This window comes from Anas acuta, chromosome 1 (genome assembly GCF_963932015.1).
Source record: "Anas acuta chromosome 1, bAnaAcu1.1, whole genome shotgun sequence".
In the NCBI taxonomy this organism is placed as follows: Eukaryota; Metazoa; Chordata; class Aves; order Anseriformes; family Anatidae; genus Anas; species Anas acuta.
The window spans coordinates 81,329,856-81,343,421 of NC_088979.1; the positions used below are offsets into that span (position 1 = coordinate 81,329,856).

A 13,566-nucleotide genomic window follows, 5' to 3' on the forward strand; every position below is an offset into this window, starting at 1 on the left:
AATCTGTTCGTAGTATCTCAAGTGGAAAAAAGGCACGTGGAGTTGTGAAAGATGTTTGTTCCATCACCATGGAACCCCCGGTGCAACTCCCAGGGCAAGGCACCGCACGAGGGGAGGCAATAGCGTTTTCCTACATCACAGTTCAGTCTTCAGCTTTTAAGCATACTCTGTGCTTCAGTGATAAGCTTTTTTTTTTCTCCTTAAAATAGAAGTTTGTTCAAATTAACATCTCTGGTAGCCAAAAGTGAGCGGTGAAGAGCGTGGCACTCCAGAACGTACAGAAGGGAGCTTTATCTTAGAGAGCTTTGGGGTTTTATCCTCCAGATCTCCTAAAATTCTTTCCAAGCAACGTGTTAGATATTGGTAATGCAGTGACTCAACCATATAAACAGATGGAGTGAGTAGTATGCAGCCAGTGATTCAGCTAATGTACAGCTCTGGAAATCGCAATTTGATTTAACGAGAGGAGAAATGTTGAATAAGATATAGGATTTATCATTTTTCCTTTCCTGAAGGAGGCTCTCAGTAGTTTGCCTTTTCTCCCGGACAAAGGAGAAGGGGGAAAACAATACAATAATCACTCATCAGAAAGAATGGCATCTTGATCCTGACGCAGAAACTCCTTCGAGCAGGGCTGCACTGCAGTGCCAGCTCTTGGTCCAAGCCCAAATCCTGCTGTGGGACATGAGCTCTTAATTTCTCCAGAGGGAGCGTTCCCAGCTGAGTTACACAGCTCTCTAGCTGAAGCAAAGCTTGACATTTATTTAGACTGAGTTAACTCGTTAATTTCAGCTTTAAAATCTTAAAAGCCATATCCATCATAAAACAAGTTGCACATTTTTCCCAGGCTCCTCCTGTACCACGTACAGTTGCGGCCGCAGATGTGAACGTGCTGTGCATGCCAACCGGGCGCACAAAGGTTGCTTTTTGGAAAGCTCTCCAAGCAGCCAGAGGATTACATCTAAGTCATTGACGCGCCTGGTTGCAAACTTTCTCCCTAGGCGTGATAAAAGAAGAAACTGGTTTGCCATAGAGTCCTCCCATTGCTACGAGATCGTCACTTCAAATCTCACCTGATTTGTATGGAAATCTGGGGGAAAACCTGCTCTGCTTAGATTATTCCAATCTCCTTGCTGCAATTACAGCCTTTATTCAATAAATTAGGAGGGCAGATTACTGCCACCCGCATAGGAGCCCATCCCTTCTCTTCTATGTAAATGTTTCCTTTGAAAGCTTAATTATGAAAGAGTTGCAAAGCGCACCGTCTAGAGTAATGCTATGTATCTAAAATGAGAAATCTCCTCTTTCTGAATAGGTTTAATGCATATGAATGTTGTATTATGCACGCAGTTGTAACATTTAGAACTTGGAAATTACTAAAAGGTGCCACAGTAATCCTAACCCGCCTAGCAACCGTACGTAGGATCCAGTTTTGCCCTCTGATACGTTTATGCAGTCCTGCTATCAGTAAATTGCAACTGAAAGGGTGTTTCAGAGAAGAGATCTGGGAGTGTGCTTTTCTCATTTGGTGAGACGGGACCTTAATAGCTTAGTGTTTGCAAATATGTGGTCCAACTGTGGGGAATGCTCTTATCTATCTGGGACAGTTCTCAGTAACCAGCGAAGGCCCTGGCTCTGCAAACATATCTGTGCTTGCTTTAAGGAATGAGCTGCGCTTAATGAGCATATTTAATATGCACAATGCGTAGAAGTAACAGCAGTTTGAGAATCTGAGTATTCTGTTATTTGCAGTTGCCAGCCTAAATATTACTGAACCTAATTTTTACGTGCTTGTAATTTGCAAATACAAAGGATTAAACTGGCATTTTATTCGGCCTTCTGTGCAGCTTGTGAGTTTTCACTAAAAAAAAAAGCAGTCTCACCATCGGACTGAAGTGAGTACACCTAGGCCAGTGGAAGTTCAGAGCACAAAACTACATAAATTATGCAACAATCCTCACAAAATGTGTAGTATAGAGGATTCCCTCCCGATAGCTGCTTTCGGTCTTGTGTATTGGACCCTCATCCTTCTGCAAAACTGATGAGGGACAACACACTATGTTTGGATGTTCAGAAATAAAGAAAGGAAAGGATAGCTATCCTTTCCTCTGATCCATTTTTCTTTCTCTCTTTTGTTGTTGTTTGCTTGGTTTTATTTGTCTTTGAACTACTGTTCTCAATTACTTCTTCATTCCTTTCCCCTGCTCCTCTCCTTCCAGTTCCTTCTGTTTTCCAAATGTTGCACGCTTCCCTCAAAAGCCTTGCCATTTGTAGTGCCCTTCTTAAATCTGCATCTTCTGGAGTCATTTCAGCTGGTGTATTTTATAAAAGTAAGCTTCTTAGCTTTCAAGCCTTCAGAGACTGTATCAGAGAGACCGCAAGATAAAATGAAAACCAGGCACCTCTCATCAGTGGCTGTGAACAGTGAATTCGGGGGGCTTAGAGATGGGTGGTGGGAAGGTGCAAGTTAGATCAAGGGTCATTTTTGGGTTACTTGCTTATGGGAATGAGGTTTATGTGGCTATGTCATGTGGGTACAGGTGTATTTGGGGATGTATCCATGCCATTTAATAACACCTGAACCTAGCGATTTACCTAAGCACCGTCTTAAGAGATAGGATTAAAGCTGTGCGAATAATGGAGCTCCTGTAGCTTTAACAAAAATGAGTTATCGAGGAGAGATGAGTAGGAATCATCATCCAGAATACTTGCTGGATGATGGGAAGTCTGCAGCAGGAGCTTTTAGGCAACAGAGTGCCCTGACGGAATGAGCCCTTATGCACACCACAGCTTCGGATGAGATTTCGGTCAAAGCTTGCATTTGCCTAGACCCTAAAGTTACCCAGTTGTGAGGCATGCAGGTAGGGACCTAGGCTTGCTTCGCGCTGGTACTTGGGAAATCGCGTGAGTTAGGATCGAGGGAGTTAGAATGTGTATCTGTGCTACAGAAAGTGTAAGGGATTGAGAAAAAAAAAAAAAAAACAAAAAAAAAAAACGTGCAATAAGATTAATTACAAAGGAGACCACTAAATGGGATTACTTGGGTGAGGGTAAGGGAACAGTGAGGAATTTCTACACCTGTTGTGTGCGAGGGGGGAGCTGGGGAAGAGAAAGTGGCAGGCAGGAAAAGAAGGGCAAGTGAAGGGAAGCAGGAGAAAGGAAAATGAAAGTTGGGAAAGGCAACAAGAAAGGCTTTGAAGATACCTGGGAGAAAGGATTAAATGGAAACTAAATTAGTCTGCATTTAATCTGTTCTTTCGCAGAAGGAATCAGTGAAGTCCTGTCCAAAGAAGCACGGGCAAAGCAGACGGAGAACAAAGGGTTTGCAGGGTGAATCAAATTTGAGGAGAAGGCAGGTCCGGGCATGGGAACCAGTTAATGTGAGGCACTGTTTAGTGAATGTGTCACTAATGAATGTGTCAGGGATGGCGAGGGAGGAAAGTTGTGGTAGGAGAAGTCAGCCTGGCCACAGGAATCCTATGAGAGATGTTGCACGGCACAAGACCAGGAGTAGAGAACGAGGCTTTTGTGAGTAAGAGAAAACTGAGGTGGCTTTTGCTTTTTATAATGTAGTTCCTTTACGTGATTCACGTGAACTTTGGAGCACCTTGGATCAGCCTGGTTCGTTTTCTTTCCCACTTTCCCTGTGTGACGTACGAGCTCCTTCTGCGTTCGCCAGCCTGATGCCACATGGTTTGGCCTGTACCAGGAGAAAAACATCTCAAAATGAACTGTGAGGGCTCTGCATGGCCTCGGGGGAGAACGAAACACACGTTTTGCCAGCAGACAAATGGTGGCAGTGTGCGCAGCGCTGGGATCCCTTGGGACCCAGAGCAACCCCGTCACCAGGCAGGGTCCTGTCACAGCCAGGGAGGCCTGAAGGCAGAGCAAGCTGGTAGAATATGTAAGGGGGTATTTCTATTGCCAGCCTGCTAGCCAGAAAGCTTGTCAGCCAGGCAGCCTGCTGGCCAGACCTCCTCCAGGCACGTTGGAGGAGCGGTGAGGGCTGTGAGAGCCATGGGGCAATGCCAGTTTGGAGGGGAATAGGGTGGAAGGGGAGGAGGTTTGAGGTGGGATTGGGGAAGAGGAAAAGGTTTGAGGTGGAATTGGGTAAGGGGAGGAGGTTTGAGGTGGAATTGGGGAAGGGGAGGAGGTTTGAGGTGGAACTGGGGAAGGAGAGGAGGTTTGAAGTGGAATTGGGGAAGGGGAGGAGGTTTGAGGTGGAATTGGGGAAGGGGAGGAGGTTTGAGGTGGAACTGGGGAAGGAGAGGAGGTTTGAAGTGGAATTGGGGAAGGGGAGGAGGTTTGAGGTGGAATTGGGGAAGGGGAGGAGGTTTGAGGTGGAACTGGGGAAGGGGAATAGGTTTGAAGTGGAATAGGGTGGAAGGGGAGGAGGTTTGAAGTGGAATTGGGGAAGGGGAGGAGGTTTGAGGTGGAACTGGGGAAGGGGAATAGGTTTGAGGTGGAATTGGGGAAGGAGACTGGGTTTGAAGTGGAACTGGGGAAGGGGAGGAGGTTTGGGGTGGAATTGGGAGAGGGGAGTAGGTTTGAAGTGGAATTGGGGAAGGGGAGGAGGTCTGAGGTGGGATTGGGGAAGGGGAAAAGGTTTGAGGTGGAATTGGGGAAGGGGAATAGGTTTGAGGTGGAATTGGGGAAGGGGAATAGGTTTGAAGTGGAATAGGGTAGAAGGGGAGGAGGTTTTAAGTGGAATTGGGGAAGGGGAGGAGGTTTGAAGTGGAACTGGGGAAGGGGAGGAGGTCTGAGGTGGGATTGGGGAAGGGGAATAGGTTTGAGGTGGAATTGGGAGAGGGGAATTGGGGAAGGGGAATAGGAGAAGGAAAATAGAGGAAGAGGAGTAAGTGGGCAGGGGAATAAGCGGGTATCTGCTGTGGCAGTCCCAGCGTGAAGGGGAGTGAGTGGGCAGCTGCTGTGCTTCAGAGGGACCACTGCGCCTGTGTTGGTGCGGAACAGCCTCCTAAAATTTATTTTTCTGACCACTCGCGCCTTAAAAGCAGGGTTGAGACACCCCGGGGCCCGACACCCCGTGAGGCGAGGCGCCCCCCCAGCGCTCAGCCCCTTGGTACCTCCCTCCCCCCCATACCGAGGAAGTGGTTTCACCTCCCCTAGCGGAGGGCGGAGGCGAGGGCGTGGCGCACGGCGTGCCCACGCCCCATCCCCTCCATGCATATTCACGAGGGGGGGACCCGAGCCCCCGCCCCCGCGCAGGGCGGTGAGCAGCGGCGGGGCGTGGCGCGAAGGCGCGCTGGCGTGGGGCCTCGGCGCGGGCGGCCATTGGCCCGGCGCGGCTGTGCGCGGTGACGCGCGGCGCGGCGGTGCGGGTCCCGATTGCTGCAGCCGCTTGTCAGTGTGACGAAGATTGGCACCCAGGTAAGCGCTGTCACTCAAACCCGCGCCCGGCCACACACACACACACACACACGCACACACACACACCACGCACGGCAACCGCGCCGCGCGCCCGCCCGCCCGCACGGCTGCACGGCCGCAGCTCGGGCTCCGGCTCCCGCTGCAACGGCACCGGGAGTGGGGGGGGGGGGGGGGAGCAGCGGGAGCCGCGGCCGGGCACGGGCGGAGGGGAGGGAGGGAGGGAGGGAGGAGGGGGGGGAGGGGAGGAAGGGGGGGGGGCGCTCGCGCCGCGGTGGAAGGGGGGGGGGGGGGATGAGGGAGGGGAGGGGGGAGCGAGGAAATTTCTGGAACCGCCGCCCGCTGGCGGGGGCGCGCGAGGGAGCGCGCACGGGGGAAGAAGTGTGTGTGGGGGGGGAGGGTTAAAGGAGCCCCGCGGGGAGATCCTCGTCCCCGTCCCCGTCCCCCGTGAGGGTGTTAAAGGAGGGTTTGGTGGCCCCCCTCTCGCTGAGGCAGCCCCCGCGGGCGTTGAGTTTGAAATTTTGAAAAAGGAGGAACGGTGGTGCCGTTGGGTGCGGAGAGCCCCTCGGTGTGGCGCTGGGTTTAACACACCCCGAGCCAGCAACTCCCTCACCTCCAAAACCACCAATTCCCAATTTCTTCATACCCAAAACCACCAACTCCCAATTCCCTCACCCCCAAACCCACCAATTCCCCATTTCTCCCTACGCGTCCTGTCAGCTTATTACCAATCCCATCTATATCTCTCCCCTCAGCGCCCTGCTTACACCTTTCCTTGTCGTTTTACGAATAAAACACCTCCACAAAAACCCTCCGGTGCTGCTCGTTGTCACCGGCCTGCGTGATTTTGGGGTGTACATTTTTAGTCTGTGTATCCCCAGCTGCATAAATGTCTCTGGCTTGTACCTGCCTCCCGTCTGGTCCCCGTGCAGTTAAACTGCCTCACTGGGCTGGAGTTTTATCTCCTCACCGTTTCCTGTGTGCTAATAGGAAAAGAAAAGCCTTCAAGGTTTTTTTTTTTTGTTTTTTTTTGTTTTTTTTTTGTGTGTGCTGCCGGTACAGTTTGGAAATAAGACTTATTTCCAAACGTATGTATTTGGAGATTTCACTTTGGCGTGTAAAACACATCAATATGCCTTTTATATTAAAGACATAACAGTTTATTTGTATGATTCCTCAGCCTGGATAGCATGGCAAAGATGTGGCTTGTCTCTTGAAGTATTCCTATCCAGAAGTAACGTGTTAAAACTTAAGTCCTTGCAGCCTTCCCTGAGTGCAACTAAAAAGAGCAGAGTTGGGCGAATGAAGCGTACATGGTCATGCTAAATTCTCGAGGCTTACGAAGTGGATGTGCCCCCTGGAAGCTGCACTTTCTTTCTTTTTCAGAGTTTTGCTTTTGGCCTGTATTGTTCTCACACCTTAGCCCGTCCTGTAAGTGCAGCGCTGTAGGAAAGTCACAACAATTCCGCTTGCTACTACAGCAAATTCAGAAGCGTGTGAGAAGCAGACGAGTTTCCCAGAACAGTGACTCTTTCTTTCGCTGTTACTAAGCCTTGCTCTGACAGCCAGGAGCCAGCGGCCCGCAAACCCTCTCCTGTGGTGTTTCCATCCCGCGAGGAGAGAGGTGTAGGCTGGCTTGGCTGACAGAGCATTGCTCCGTGCTCCAGGAGCCTGATGCTGCCTCGGCAAAACCGGCACACGTGAAAGTTCAAAACAAAGCAGATTAATATTTTAATTTCGGTGTAAGTGAGGCTGGATCATTGGCGTGTGTGTGCGAAATTTAAAATTCCGCAAATGCTACTTCTGCCTTGCAGCAGCAGCAGCAGCTGGTTGCTTCGGTCTCGCTTGTTGAGAGAGTTGGGAGGTTTACAAATGATAAGTCTCTCGGGGGGTTGTTTTACCACAGCTCGGTGCTGTACAAAATGTAAAACAACTTAGTGCTCTTCTAAGCAGAGGATTCCGAGAGCAAGGAAAAAAGCTGCTGATAGAGTGCTTTCCTTTGCTTGCTCGCTGCCAGATGTTGCCAAAGCATTTTACCCAGCTCATTACAGCTCTGCCTGAGATAATCGAATGCTAAAATATTCACGCTGGTTAGCGGATTCTTCACTCCGATCAGTCAGGCTGTTTCGTGTCACAACTGTGTGGTGTTGGTAGCACAAGTGGAGCTGGAAGCGGGGCAGAAAATAAAGACGCCAAGAATCTGGAAATGCCAATCTTTTTGTTGCTGGAGCATTGCCGTGCTTTGAGGAAGTTGGTAACGGGCAGCAACTTGGGTTCTGTGCCAGCAGCGTGGGGATACTGGGTTGTGTATGTTACCGAAGGATGAAAAGGAAGTCGGTGTTAGAACTAGAAATAAAATTTGGGGCTGCTTGGCTTCACCTACTCACTTATCATCCTTCATACAAACACACTGGTTCGTTTTTAATGCAGCAACTATTCCTATTCCAGGCCCATGGTCTCTCTCTTTTTTTTTTTTCCCTCCCCTACATGTATGTGTAAAGGAGCTCTTTGCTTTTTTTTTTTTTTTTCTTTTTTTTCCCTACAGGAAAGCCATTTAAACATGTAAAACAGTCAAATGGAGGTTTTTGAAAATGGGAGGTCAATGAGTGATAAGCCCATACTGCCGCTGAGCCTGCTATTCAGACAAATAGGGAGACTATGGAGTACTGAACGGGGCAATTTTGTGTATTTATTTATTTATTTACCACTAAACTTCAATTTATACTTTGCTTGTGAGCTTTTCAAATTCTCTGCTTTTTCTCGAGTACAGAGGGAAAATCTGTTTTTTCAAAAAAAAAAATCGGAAATCTGGCTATGGTTCACATCCTGCTTAGCTTTTTGCAAACTGCATAGCAAACAAAACAATGGGGAAAAGGGTATTATAACACTTCAGTACTGAAAAAACTAAATTCCAAGTCTTTCATGTTCAAAAGAAACAGAGGTTTGTAAGACAGAAAGCGGAGCTTTGTGCGTGCCTAGAGAATAGGGGAATGAAAACGTGTGCGCTGTGCTCTATGTTTAATAGCTAAAAAACGTCCAGGTCTGTCTCCGCTCACGTAATTCGCATCTTCTAGTCCCACCTGTGTGTGTTGTGGGCCACGACAACTTGGGGTTTTTATTGTTTTTAAAGGTGTTTTCAGTAGCTTATTTCTTAGTCATACTGAAATTTGCCGTGATGTGTATATTTGAGCAGGGTTATTCCGGAAAGTTTAGGCTAAAATGACTCAGCAGTTTTGAAAAAGACATTAGGAGAAAGTAAATACGGTGACTGAAAGAGGAAGAAAAAGTGTGTGTTTGGCTCAGTTAAGAGCATCTCAGCACTTGGGCTCTGGTATTGAGCGCTGCAGGGGTGAGGGGAAGGAGTGTGAGCGTCGACAGGGTGCGTGCGGCTGCTCCTAGGGAAACTTCAACAAGGTATAAGCTCTGAAAAAATGGTTCAAGTATATTGCTTGGCAAGTGTTTATGAAATTGTCAGCTTATTCTGTGTAACGTGAGCGTTGTCCCGTCTGCTGCGCATCACCTGGTTGTGCAGTCATCATCTGGACCAAGTAGTTGAGCGTGATGCTTCCCGCAGCGGTAGGTGCTGGGTAAGTGCAATCCTGGGTGGTCTGCCTTCAGCTGCACCTCAGCTCCGGGGTGCTCAGGTGGCAGCGGCACTGGTGGAGGGATGGAGATCGGCAGTCACGGGGAGATGGGGACAGAGATGGAAGCTTGGTGGGAAAGCAGAAAGCCCAGGAGGATGGAAAGGATGCCGCTAGCAAAGCTACAGATGGTGAGAGCGGAGAGAACGAGAGGGCAAGAGGTGGGAAAGAGGAGACCTGATGTGGAAGGAAGAAAGAGCAGGGTGGGAGAGGCAGGGAGCACGAGAGGCTGGAGCGGGGAGCATCTGCCTTGCAGAAAGCAGTCAGACTGATGGCCTCTGGTTCGCTGTGCTCCGCTGTTTGCTGAGGAGCAGGAAAGGGAGAATTGTTGTTTAAATAAATGCCACTTTGAAAAGAAAACAGAGATTTGCTCCGGGGCTTAAGAGTTAGTGGTGAAGTGGGGTTGTTGAGCCAAGCGTTGGAGTCGGAAAGGGAAAGGTGCTGGAAAAGTTGCTGAGCAATTGGAACCAGATCTGGCAGCTGCCGGGCTGGGATTTTGTCGCTTCAGATTATCAGCTAGTCCAAGTTCATGCTTGGTTCATTGACAGGCTCACAAGTCCACTGAAAACTATTGCTTTTGAAATTGTCAAGGACATAAAAATAAAATCATTGACCACGGAGCGTCTCCGCGAAGTGTTTAAATGCCTGAAATGTGTAGAGGGGGGCTTGTTGCATATTCAACATCTTAAGCCCATTTTAAAGGCAGTTATTAGCTAAATAAAACTCATCATCTTCCTTCAGTTGTACTTCAGTATCATTAGGGATTAGTCTGTTATAGAAGGATTCATTAGAAACTTTATTAGTTTTGTAAATAAGAATGTTGGAAAACTTACAGATGCCTATGAAGTGACATCCTCTGTAAAAGTCCTGCTAACGTTGTAAAGCGTAATTAATAGCAATAAAGGCATAGTGAGATGGGTTCTTATTCTGGGTCTCCTTTATGAAAATAACTATAAACACAAAACGCAATTTCAGTCATAGCTTATTGGGTGCTGATGCAAGTCTTGATTAAAATCAGACTGCCGGTTCTTGGGTGTAATTCATTTAGTTTAATTCATACGGCTAAGTAGGAAAGTTGTACCAGAAGCAGTTTCAGCTGCCCAACTGCTGCTACGTGTCCTTTCGCCTTCAAGCATTTCGTGGTTGCCTTTTTAATGCGGTCCTCCCATCACTACAGCAGCAAGGCAGGCACTGCGCCGTTTGATGCGAGGTCTAAAATGTCGCAGTGACAGCGTCTTGGGTAAATCTTGAGGGACAAAATAATTCTTCTCTGCCCTGTAATAAGTAGCTAGGTATGCGGCATCATGATGTGCATGCCGGGATTCACAAACAAGGACCATAACGTCCTTCAGTCTGCAGTATTAAGAATGCAGGGGGCAAATAGCTAAAGGAATCGTCTTTTACTGTGTGGATAGTGGGAATGAATGAGGGAGTGATGGGAAACACTTTTGCTCCCTCCTCCTCTTAATCCCACAGGAGTCTTGGAGCAATTAGAGAAGGAAGGTTTCCTTTCCCCCACATTTGGCTTTCCTTTTACCAAAATTTCCTTCCAGTCCCCTTAATTCCTTACTACTTCTTTATGGAGCTAATAAAGCAGCATTGAATTACAGCGTGAAATGGGTAGGAGAAACTGAGATGCCGCAGGAAGTTGCTTGAATTTGAGTCTTAATACTCGGAAGAATGAAGTTTTCATGACCATGACGATTACTTTCTGCAATGCCAAGAGCTACCTGGAGCCGGGATGCTTAGGACGCTGAGACGACAGTCTTTTACGACCAGATTGGAGTAGGATTTCTCGTCTTTCTTGTAAAGAAGCACTATGGCAAACTGACAATTACATGAACCATGATTGTGTGCACTTCCCCAAAAATGAGTTGGTGCAGACCTGAAGGACATATGCAGAATTAAGGAGCTGAAGACCCAGCTGCCCTGAATTCTGGTTCCATTGCTGTGCCTTGAGAAATTTGTTACCTTACACATCCTTAATACCTACTTTATCAGTTACTGCATATGCAACTGTAGCTTGTACTACAAAAAAAAAAAGTGCTACTTTTTTATACAGTACTTTTCTGTATTTGGTACCTACAAATGGGAGGATTTCCAGAACCCTTTTAAAATACAGAGAGCAGGGTTTGCTCAACTTGTGTGAATTGCTAAAGGGACACAAGTCTTTTCATGAGGTGGTTTGTCATTTATCGTGCTGTGTGGCAGTGCGTGGTGATGCTTGGAAGATAAAAGCCTTTGATGCAGATTCTTTGTATGCCTTGTTAAATTATCACATGGGATGATTGGAAAAAAGGAATGCAGTGGAGAATTAACGGGACAAGAAGGCAGTACATACAGTATTGGAGCGGTCCTGGTGAAGGAAGTCAGTGTTACACAGTACATACATTCAAAATCTTACATGCACAGGGAAGTTAATGATAGGTTGCAGCCTGTATTTCTGAAGAAATTCACCTTTAGCAGTGAATTTTAATTTATTTTTATTTTTCGGTTTCTTAAAGTATAAGGTGCATTCTTTTTAATTTAATCTCATCTTCATTCAGATCAATACATAAATAACTTTATTGCATCACCAAACAATCAAGGGGAAAAAAATGACACAAAGTAAATCTCATTTTACTGCAGCAGAAAATTGGTTTGGGGGCTTTTTTAGGGCTCGTCTCCCAGGGAAATTGACAGAGGAGCTGTTGTGTAATAACTGTTTAGCTGTATCTGGGTAGTGCAACTCCCCGAGGCTGGTATTATATTCCTGAACAGGAGCGTCGTCTTTCTGAAAGTGCAGTATTTCTAAATAATGACCGCACTGCGAAACTACAAAAGACAGAGGAAATGAAAGCCACCTTGCTCCTGAATACGGCCCACGTTCTCGTCAAGCGCAGTTTTAATAAACTTGCATGCAGCAACTTCACGTTGGTTTGGTTGTCTTAATTTTACTAACCATCTCTCTGTAGGCAGGTTGATGGAGATAAAGACCCGTTGCAGCAGGGCTAGAATGAATTTCTGCCTGCAAGTTGTCATATGTACTCCACATTTTGCTTCATTATTATTATTTGAGTCTATAAACATATCAGTGTATCTCACCCTTAATATATGCTAATATTTGTCTGTATGACTGTATGCACAGGTCTTTGTTTCTTCCTGCCATGCAAAATGAGCGTGGTTGAGCAGAGGCTTCATTTGTGCTTGAGTGATCAAGGCCGTATATTACCTTGGAACAAAAAGCTTTAGCTGTGATACAGTTTTCAAGTGACAAAGCAAGCAGCCATCTGTTGTGGTGTTGTAGCTAACTGTCTTCTCTACCTTGATAACGGGACTTCAGAGCTCGTCTGCAAGAGGGGTAAGAGGAAGAAAACATGTTGGCAGTGGTAATTCCAAGCTTAGGCCCCACAGTGCCTTGATATTGTCCCTAGCCTTTAACACCACATCTGCTCCCTGTTCTTGCCTCCTCTGAGAAAGGTGGGAGGACAAAACAAGCAAGCTCGGATCTCAATCATTTTCTCCTCTGATACATTTTAGGGTAGACTCTGTAGTCTTAATCTCTCTCAGGTGTCTTTTGGAAGGAAGCAATAAGACTGCAACGTTCTCTGGCTCCTCAGCCAAACCTCTTCCTCTGTAGCATCTTCCACCTGGACCTGTGTTTCTTGAATACTTCCTTCCTTCTGCCCTCGATTGCTCATGCACGTGGTCGGGAGGCTTGCTGATACCAGCTGCAGGCTTTGCCAGGAAGGGCCACTTTCTTATTTGTACGTGCTCTATTTCTTGAGTGATGCAGTCTGGCAGCAGTGGTGCGCGGGGTTCATTGCTGCAGTAGTTTCTGAGTGGAAGGAAGAGCAGGCTCTTCAGAATGACGATGTGAAGTGCTCCTTTATGTCTGAGCAGAGACAAGGCGTGGATAATGCCCGTTTATCTGGCAGTGACCTACATTCAGAAGACTTTCTGGATAGTGAGGCCTCCTGTATTTGAAAGTAGCCCTGTAAGTTGAGGTAGGTGAAAATGAGTATCAAAATGACAGAACGTGGATAGTGGGTGAAGAAGGGGTGCGGTGTCTTCTCATGGCAGAGTTGAGAAGCTCCAAAAATGAGAGAAGGCCATTCCTGGGGGACACAGGTCTTTGAGAGCTTTAGAGAAAGCGGTGAGAACTAACACCTCATCCGCCCTTCGAGGCTTCACGAGTGGGTACGCCAGCGTGGACTGAGACTCCTAGCCCAGTAGTTGATCTCCAATCAGTGACTATATCACAGGCTGCCTTATCGCTCCCCTGAGTATCTTCCCAGCTCTTCCAGAGCAAGGCTTCATGTACTCGAGATGGCATCTGTATTGGCTGGCCTTTAGCATTTTGTTTTTCTGTGAACTCGCCTGAAAAACCATTACTTGTACACTACACACAGGTGAATTCTGGTTCTCAAATGTAAATACCAACTTCATCTCGCCTTCAGAAATGGCGTTATCTTTGTTACAGGTTTTATACAGATGGCAAAACTGGGAACATGAGAACTTTTTGTGAGAAAGGGAGATAGTCCAACTCAAGACCTCAGCT

The 13,566-nt window shown here is 47.2% G+C and overlaps 1 protein-coding gene across 4 annotated transcripts in view; it reads left to right on the plus strand.

Annotated features, from left to right (window-relative positions):
- The window catches only part of PKNOX1 (PBX/knotted 1 homeobox 1), a 57,584-nt gene that overhangs the window by 5,296 nt on the left and 38,722 nt on the right, over nt 1–13,566 (plus strand). For 2 of the 4 annotated variants that reach the window (XM_068685014.1, XM_068685023.1), the window contains exon 1: nt 5,234–5,388. The exons of the other annotated variants lie outside the window; for them this stretch is intronic. The gene's annotated coding sequence lies outside the window, so the exon portion shown is untranslated. Of the gene's footprint in view, nt 1–5,233; nt 5,389–13,566 lie in introns of those variants that run through there. 4 annotated transcript variants of the gene reach the window in all.